General features: G+C 33.8%; 1 non-coding gene across 1 annotated transcript; it reads left to right on the top strand.

Moving 5' to 3' along the window:
• The first annotated feature begins 1,154 nt into the window (after positions 1-1,154).
• LOC121209287 (small nucleolar RNA R71) lies at positions 1,155-1,261 on the top strand. Its single transcript, XR_005904401.1, has one exon. It is a non-coding gene; the product is annotated as a small nucleolar RNA R71 (small nucleolar RNA).
• Positions 1,262-10,087: the final 8,826 nt, after the last annotated feature.

Genomic DNA, 10,087 nt, shown 5'->3' with positions numbered 1-10,087 from the left:
TCAGCCAATGCATGATGAACATCTAAACTACCAATTAAATAAGGAATCGTAAAACTCCTTGGATCTTTCAATTTGTTGGGTAGCTTATTCTGTAATATGGCTGAGCAAACTGCATTCAACTCCACATGCGATGCTTTATCCAACTTTTGTTTATTTGTCAAAAGCTCCTTTAAAAACTTGACTGCGTTTGGCATCTGCGAAAGAGCTTCAATAAACGGTAAGTAAATATGTAGTTTCTTTAAAAGTTTAAGGAATTTACCAGTTTGATCATTCTTTCCTTGTCGCATTGGGGTATGGCACACGAGGTTTATATTCTGTACTCATCGGCTTTGGGTCATTTTGGCTACCTCATTCTTACCTTTGCTTACCACCGTTTCTGGCCTTGGTTTTGCAACTAAACCTTCCTCATCTTGAATGGTAATCATGTTGAGTTGCTCCCTTGGGTTAGATTCAGTGTTGCTTGGCAGGCTACCTTGTGGTCATTCGAAAATCAGCTTGGCAAGCTATCCAATCTGAGTTTCGAGCCCCTGGATTGATGCTTGTTGCTTTTTGAGTGTTGTCTCGATATTCTAAAATGAGTTTCTGACACTGAGATGAATTTTGTTAGCATCTCCTCAAGGTTTGGCTTTTTCTCTTGTTGGTAGGGTGGTTGTTGAAAGTCTGGAGGTGGTGGTCTCTGATTCCCTTGGCCTCCCCATGAAAAATTTGGGTGGTTCCTCCAACCTGCATTGTAAGTATTGCTATAAGGATTGTTTTGAAATCGAGGATTGTTACCCATGTAATTTAATTGCTCGTTCTTCATGTTGTGGCCATAAGGTGGGTATTTTGAAATGCTTGATCCACCTCCACTCGCTTCGCACTGCATTACTGGGTGAACCTATGAAGAACTAAAGGAACCATCAATTTTCTTATTCATGAGTTCTACCTGATTAGAGAGCATGGTGACCGAATTGACGTTATAAATGCCGGCTGTTTTCATTGGCTTTGTCCTCATGACTTGCCACTGATAGTTATTCAGTGACATCTCCTCTATAAATTCATAGGTATCTTCAGGTGTCTTATTATTGATGGTTCCGCCAGTAGCTACGTCAACCATCTGCTGAGTCGAAGGATTCAGGCCATTATGAAAGGTTTGAACCTGTAACCAGAGTGGTAACCCATGGTGATGGCGTCTTCTCAAGTGATCCTTGTATCTCTCTCATGCATCGTAGAGTGTTTCTAAATCCATCTGCACAAAAGAAGAGATATCATTACGTAATTTAGCCGTTTTAGCTGGCAAAAAATATTTTAATAAAAACTTTTCGGTCATTTGTTCCCAAGTAGTGATTGACCCCTGTGGTAATGAGTTCAACCATTATTTAGCCTTATTCCACAACGAAAAAGGGAATAACCAAAGGCGAATGGCTTCATCAGAAATGCCATTAATTTTAAATGTATCACATAGTTCCTAAAAGTTTGTCAAGTGAGCGTTGGGATCTTCATCCTGCAAACCATCAAACTGAACAAATTGCTATATCATTTGAATTATGTTAGGTTTCAGATCAAAAGTATTGGCAGCTATAGCAGGTCTAACTATGCTAGATTCAGTTCCTGTTAAAGAAGGTTTAGCATAATCATATATAGTGTGCGGAGTAGGATTTTGATTAACAGCAATCGCAGGAGGTAGCGGATTTTCTTGGTTTTCAGCCATCTCCTCGGTTGTGGTCGAATTATCGTCCTTGTGCTCTTCCTCTATGTATCGTAAGCCTTGCCTTATTTCTCTTCAGTTTCTACGAACTGTGCGATTGAGCTCACTATCAAACAGTAATGGTCCTGACGGGTTTCTTCTGGTCATAAACTAGAAAACCCTATCAGAAGAAAATAAATGAAGAATTAGAAAAGAAAATAAAAATTTAAATTGCAATAAGAGTAAAATGGCTAAAGTAATAAAAATCGAGTGTTCCTAATATCCTAGTTCCCCAGCAACGGCGCCAAAAACTTGATGCGTGATATTCGTAACAGGTTTTAAAAATTTATAAATGAATCGTTCTTGAGACTAACTTATTATCACGATTAAGGAACTACGAGTACTAGTATTTACTTCATTTTTATTATCTAGCCTAAAAATTAAGAGTTTTGGTTATCTAAACTTATTATTAACTAAGAATGCACAGAAAGAAAATTTGGGAAATTATTTTTGGGAAAATTCAATTGATTAGGACAATACCTAAGGAAAAATCCACCTAGACTTCACTTGTTATTTGACTCTGAATCAGACGATTTACCCATTTGACTTGATCGGTAGAGATCCCTAAGTTATATTATTATCTCTCTCGAGACTAATAACGTCTAACCCTAGGTTGAATAATTGAAATCTCTTTCTAATTAACACCCTATAATTGCATTAACTCGATCTATGGATTCCTTTATTAGGTTTCACCATAATCTGACAAAATCTTATCACCCTATCTCTAGGCATGCAATCAACTCCACTTAATTATGACAAATTTACTCTTAGACAGGGTCTATTCCTCTTCTGAATAAGAGCTTAACTTGAATCAATATCTTGGAATATCAAAACAAGAATTAAGAACACATAACTAAGAACAAGTCAAATATTTATCATACAATTCAGATAATAATAACAAGATCCGTCTTACATTTCATTCCCCCTAGGTATCTAGGGGGTTTAGTTCATACTTATGAAAGAAAACATCTCAGAAGCATAAAAATAACAAAACATAAGAAAACCCAAAACTCCTGAAGGAACTTGAAAGGAGATCTTCAGTCTTGATGATGAATCCGGCTTCTGAGATAGATCAATCGGCTTTCCTTGAGTAATTCCTTGCTTCCTACTCTACGTCCCCCTTCTAAATGCCTCCTCAGTTGTTTAAATAGGCTTTAAAATTCCTAAGAGCCCCCAAAATTGGCCTTTTCTGAATAGGGTTATACTTGAGCTCGACAGGGACACACCCGTGTGCGATTACTCCAGCCCGTGGCCAAGGCTGTTGAACAGGCACGGGCGTGTAGTATACCCATGTAAGTTGTGCTTCAATCCTGCCAAAAGACACGGCCGTGTGACATGCCCGTGTGAGAAATTCCAGGCCGTGTTGATTTCCCACGTGGGTCCATTTTTTCTGTTTTCGGCCAGTTTCTCGCTCTTTTTACTCTCCTATGCTACCCAAGTATAAAACATGAAATTAAAGGATTAGGAACATCGAATTCACCAATTCTAAGGAGAAACCATCCATAAATGTGCTAAGCATGGGATAAAAATATGTATAAATTATGATTTATCACGACCCTAGCTAAAATTTTTAGAAAATAGGCCTACACGACCAACTAGCCCAACCCATATGGCCCACATAACCTGGTACATGGCCTAGCACACGCCCGTGTGTCCCACACGACTCAAATAACCCATCTTGTATGGCCCACACGACCGTGTGTCGTCGACCGTGAATTTTTTTGCTTTGTACTGTTTGTTGTTTTTACTAGATCGAGTTACACACCTTACTATAATGTGATGTCGACACAACAGCAACAATACTAGTTCTCTAAAAAAATTAGCGATTAAACAACAACTATTCAACTAGTGGTTACGTATCTCGCGATTTTCATCAAAGTTTCGAAGCACACATGACTAGCTGTTAGGATTTCGACCCGGTTAAGCAACGAACAAGAAAATTGCAGAATAAATTGATAAATTGAACGCACAAATTTAACGTGGAAAAACCCCTCTAAAGAGGATAAAAAACCACGAGTAAAGATAATTTTACTATAATGACAAAAGAACGAAGAGTACAAAAGATGGAGATAAAAACTAAACCCCAAAAACTCGAAAACAAAGAACCTACAAAACGTAAACACAAAATTCTCTAAATGTGTTATGAGTTCTAATCTCTAATGGGTATATTTTTCTAATGTTGTAAAAGAGCCTATTTATAGGCTAAATTCATAGGTCAAATAATAATAAAATAATCTAAACTAATCAGTGTTTGATTGAAACAAGTAAACAGAATTTAACTGAAAGATTATTTCTCAAATTTGACTGAAAATAGGAGTCACATTTAACACTAGCGATGAAAACAAAGAATTGCCAACATCACTATGAGGAATCAAGGTCCGGATGGCACTAAAGGAAAATAAACAAGGGAAGGTAACAAGATACTACCCACGTGAAATCATGGAAAACTGATAGGCGAAGGAAAAATGAAAGAGAATCTGAATAAACATATTTTATAAAACTGATCAATAATTTCCATATATGGTTTAAAAATTAAATCCTGAAAATGTTAAATTTTCAAAAAGGAGACTAATTAAAATTAAAATAAAATCATTATAACAGGAGGGTTAATGATAGGCATAAAAGAACCAAAAAGTATCATGAAGGCGAAATCAAAATATATTTACAGAATACTTTGTAGTTTGCAGGTTATTCTTTAACATGCATAAGAAATATTTGCTGCCAACTTATTTCGTTAAGACTCAAGTTGACTTATCTAGCATAGCTAGTGGCGTCTACCTTGTTTCTTTGAACTTATCACTCCATCCGAGTGTAGCGTTCACCCCATTGATACCTTTGGTTCCTATCTTCCTAGATAGCGGGTCAAGGACATATTTCAATCAGCTATCCACCTTTAAGTGTCCTATAAGTCTCGGGTCAATACCCACTTTAGTATTGGTTCATTCTTGTCTCTTAAACCTTATTTCCATTCCACCCTTAACTATCCACTTAATTATCTTGTTACTTTGTCTACCGAACCTTGTATCTTTCACCCTTTACACCTATTCGAAACCCTTTTTTTAAAGCCTATTCTTAACCAATTTCAGCTTACTTCAATTGGAACAGAATTTCTCCATTTTACGATCGGGCACATAAATGACTCGGACAACTCAGCGAGGCCGAGATCGTATCATTATTAACTATGCCCTCACCTGAACAACACTTCACAATCTAAAAAATCTTGGAAGGTTATGCCAAATGCAAGCAATTGACCAAGCCCAAAAACCATAATAGTGAGATGCAGTCTCAAAATGTTCAACGCGTTGAATTTAGAACACAAATTAATAAATCACTTCTCTCACAAATGCACAAATAGCCATCATCAGAATAGTTAACTTGAAGCTTTTTTTCCAAATTTTAAAGCCAATATTTGTTAGCTTTTTGAATCAGTAAAAATTTATGGAACACACTATGAAATAGATGATAATAAAAGATCGGTAAAATCTTCAGATCTAAACAGGTAAGTGACTGATTAAAGATCATTTACCTTTTAAAAGGTATCAAGAACAATGTCATAAATCTAAACTTTGAATAGAAATTAGAGAGTTTCTATGAAAAAAATTTAATACCCACTAGCCAAGATTCCCTCTTGCATAGACTTGAACCCCTAAAAAAAATGGAAAATGGAAAAAAAACAGAAAATGAGGAAAGAAGAGAACGACAAGAAAGAAAGTGGGAAAGTGGGAGAGAAACGTGAGGGTTTCTTTTTCTTTGTGATATTTTCAAAATATATTTTTTAAAAATAAAGACAAAATCTTACTGAAGTACATCCCTATCAGATTTCTAGAATTTAAATTTGCAGAGAAATAAAAATATTTCCACTTTACACACACATAATTCAGACACGGGATCTTTAGGTAAGCTGAAGCCTTACCACTGAACCAACAAGTTTATTCTTATCATTAGTTGAGCAAAAATAATATATAAGCCAGACATTCAAGGATAGGGCCAGGAACAATAATAATAATAATTTTAAAGAAATTAATTTGAACCCAGAACCTTACACACACAAGCAATACAATTAACCACTAAAATTGATCACTCACTTGACAAAATTTTCACACCCTTAATTCAAAAACAGGACATGACCACTCTTGGTTCACTAACTACCAACCTGATTTTTGGGATGTGACACTTATTATACAATGTTTAATAGATTATTAAGATCTAGGAATGACTTTGTGTAATAATCTGTTTTTTAGTGGTGATAGAATAGTGGTTTTAGGACCACAAAATTTTATCGTTTCGACTGGTAAATATTATTTATAGAATATTTATAGGGCCATTAGAGTCATATTAAAATTTGGTTAAGAAATTTTAACATTTAGATAGTCAATTAAAGAAAAATGACTAAATTGAAAAGGTGCAAAACTTAGTAATTATTGCATTTAGATGATTTAATAGCTTAACAATAAATGTGGGAGGGCCAATAAGGCAATTAGACCTTATTGTTAGATAGGGGACGGTAATGGAGTAAAATTTAAAGAAAAATTGAAAGAAAATTTAGTAATGGTAATTTTGTAAATAAATTAAAATTAACTTAAAACATAATGGAAATTTACAATCATTTTCTTCATTTTTATTCTTGGTTGGCCGAAATCTCCATTTTCAAGAGCTTGAAGGTTAGGTGGCTTTTGGTGAATGCATGCAAGTGAAATTGATACCCGTTATTTTTTGTAATTTTTATCTTTTTATATCATTACAATTAGGTCCAATTAACCTGTACCTTCGTTTTTGAATTTGTTAAAAATTTTAGAAGTTGTCATTGATGAATTTTAGTTTTTTTATTATGATAATTATGTGTTTGAAGCATTGATTGTGATTTTTGGTTGTTTAGTAAAGTGATTTTAATTAGTTTTTATTTAAGAATTAAATTGTTAAAATGTTAAAATCACATGGTTAGTTGATGATTAAGAAGTGTTTTGTGGACTGTTTAGAAGCCTTGAACATTTAGCTGCTATGCTGAGTTTTTATAAAATTTTAATTTGATGATTTTTGGATTAAGGGATTAAATTGCATAAATTGTAAAAGTTAGGGGCAATTGTGTAAATTTTGAAAATAAAAGGGTATAAATTTTATAATAAATTAGAATATGAAATGCAAACTGATAATTGGGAAATTTTACAACCATGTTGATTAACGTGGAAAAGAAAAAATTACAGAATAGTCCCTAAACTTCTACAACTATTACAATTTAGTGTAAGTTCGTTCGGTTTGTAATTTAATATCTATATGAATTGTATGATGATATGGTATGAAGTAGTGGATATTAATTGTTCTATTGATGATGTAAAGTTGTTTGGGAAAATGTTAGTGAATTTTGATACTTGGGCCGGATGAACACGAGATGGAGTACAATTGAATGACGGCGTGATATGTGGGGATCGAAGTGAAGATTGATGTGGTGTACTTTATATATTTTCCCGAGTATACTGAGGTTCAGCATTTGTTGCGAACCCTTGTGTTATACTATGATGTTCTGGAGTGTTATGGGGGCGAATGTATAGCCTACGAGCTAGGCACTTAGTGTCGAGGGGTGTTATCGATTGGATTAGCTCTTATGAGCATTTGGCGTGTTATTGGTTGGATTAGCTCTCATGAGCATTTGGCGTGTTTCGGTTGGACTACTTGTGTACTTGTATCTGTAAGTTGTTCATCAGGTCGTAAATTATTGTATTATAACTTGTTTAATGACTTTTAGTGGCATGAAATGAACTTGACATCTTGAATTGACTCCGTTTTGGACATGTATGGTTTCTTAAAAATTATTATTTGAGCTTAGACTTGAAATACACATTTCACTAGTTTGCAATTATGGATGACAGGAAACATTTGTTGTTGAATCATTTTTTATTTGATTATTATATTTACTTCAGTAAGATTTATTGTTTTTGTCCGTCAAACTTACTAAGCTTCAATAAGCTTACTTGTGTTCATTTATGTTTCCTATAGATACTTTTGAAGGTTAGACGATCGGCTCAGCACTCAAGTCACACTATCCATCCGATTTCGGTAGTTTTTGGACGTTTATTTTGGATTATATGACATGTAATAAGCTTGTTATGTCATTACTTTTGTTTTGGTATGTAAATATATAGAGAGTGTGCCTAAGTGCAAGTTGATAACTTATTGTGATATATGAATGACGGAAGATTTCTTTGGTATAAACTTTAACATATGTATGACTAATAGGTTATATTGAATTGTTGTGAATTGAGGTGCCTATGATAGGAATATTGGTTAGAAGTTTAAGTTGTGTGAATTCACATGTTTTGGTTGATGATTTATATTGTTGTATAAGTGTGAATACTTGTGATTCCATTAAGGGTACATTAGTTAGGCAGTTAAGATGGTTGAATTAACATGATTTGAGTATGTTTAATGGCATTTTGAATAGGTCTAATGGCTGGTAAATAGATTACTTAGTGTCCAAGAAATCTTGAAATGGTAAATTTGATGTTTAAGGCTCACTTAGGTGCACATGGGCTGCCACACAGCCGTGTCCCACACACGATTTGAGACACTGCCATGTGTATTAAGTTAGTGTGTTTCACAACCTAACACGCGGCCTACGACACAGCCGTGTGTATCAAGTGAGTGAGTTACACGGGCTGGGACACAACTATGTGTCCCAACTTTGAAAGTCACATGGTCTAGGGCGTTCCACACGGCTTGGCCACACGACCTTGTGTCCTCTATTTTTGAAATTTTTCATATTTTCCCAAATTTTTTGACTTGTTTCAAATTAGTCCCTAAGAGTTTTAAGATTATTTCTTTAGTCCCTTAAGCACGATTTAAGCCTCATAAATGAAAGTTATTATTGTAATTCAATCACTTTGTGGTATTTGAGAAATTATATTGTAATGATCATGATTTTTACCTGTTATTTCTGTTAACTTGCTATAGCATTCTTGTAACCCTATTCCAAACGACGGATACGGGTTAGGGGTGTTACACTTTGCCTATGACAAATTTGGTTGATAGATGTTTTAATTTTCAATCTTTATAGGATTCAACCTTACTTCCCTATCTATTGATTTTAATTTGTTTTAGGTGTATTACATTTAATTTCGATTGATTTGGAACACAACAATAAACTAAATAATTTTTTTTTAAAAAAAAAGATAGAAATTATACCAAAAACTTTGAAATTCCAAGAAGTGTTATGCGTCGAACCATCTTTATTTGCCATAAAATATGTTAGATCTTAAAGTTTTCAAATATGACAAATTCAAAGACTACTCAACACCTCATAGAATCTAAAACATATCACATTAAAGTTTTAATCTTAGATAAATTAAATTAATTTTACTTTTACTTTTGTTGATATTGTGCTCAACAAGAGGAGAATGGTTGCTAAGAAGTTCGATTCACTCAATCGGGGCACAAGAGGCAAAGGTTATGGAGAATGGAGTTGGAAAGAGTTTGAAGGCTGAGGGTTGGAGAAGTATAGAGAGAGAGTAGGCTCAGTATCCTTAAAGAGCTGGTCCTCTCTTCATTGTTCTTAAGGCTATTTATAGGCAAGGGTCCCATGTAATATGGTGTTAATGTGTTGGACTCGCCATCTAACTATCATTACGGGACATGTGGGAGGGATGTCTTTGATGGGATAAGAATATTTGTGACAAGACAAATCCTGTTTTTCATTCTGACTATGATGGGATGAAGAAGTTGAGCCCACGTGATGTTTGATGACCGAACGACTTCGTGTTCTCAATGAAGACCAAGCCATCTGTTGTTCGGCTGGTAGTCTTCTTGGGAGAATGGTTTCATAGATGACCTCCCGACTTACTGGTGGTAAATTTACTATTTAGGTGTCCTCTACATATCCTAACACGGGTGAGATATAACAACTGTTAATTTAAAAAATCAATTTTAAGCACAATTATTTTTAAGCATTTTATGATCCTAAAATAATCATATCAAATTGAGATTTTAAAATATGTTAAATGCTAATAAATTTTGATAGTTTGAAATATTCCTATGCAACTTTAAAAGTCCAAAAACATTTCTTGTAAAATTTTTGGCTCTAAAAATGTTAATTAATTCCATTTTATTTCACTGTTGATATTAAAATATTATTTTTAAAAATTAATTATACATGTATTTTTACTATAAACTAATATAATTCCATAGCCTAGCAAATATTTTTATAATTTTTTTTCTTAAAATTTTGTAAATGATAATGATGTGAACTAAAAAATAATAAATGTCAATAATAAAATATTAATAAATTTCCTTTAAACATATTTTTTATTACTTGTAGCACACATATATAAATTATATTACTTTTAGTAAATATTAATTTGTTATTCTAATATC

The sequence above is a fragment of the Gossypium hirsutum genome, chromosome A10 (assembly GCF_007990345.1).
Source record: "Gossypium hirsutum isolate 1008001.06 chromosome A10, Gossypium_hirsutum_v2.1, whole genome shotgun sequence".
Taxonomy (NCBI): Eukaryota; Viridiplantae; Streptophyta; class Magnoliopsida; order Malvales; family Malvaceae; genus Gossypium; species Gossypium hirsutum.
The sequence above is the reverse complement of the archived record's forward strand: the minus strand, read 5'-3'. Positions and strand labels throughout refer to the sequence as shown.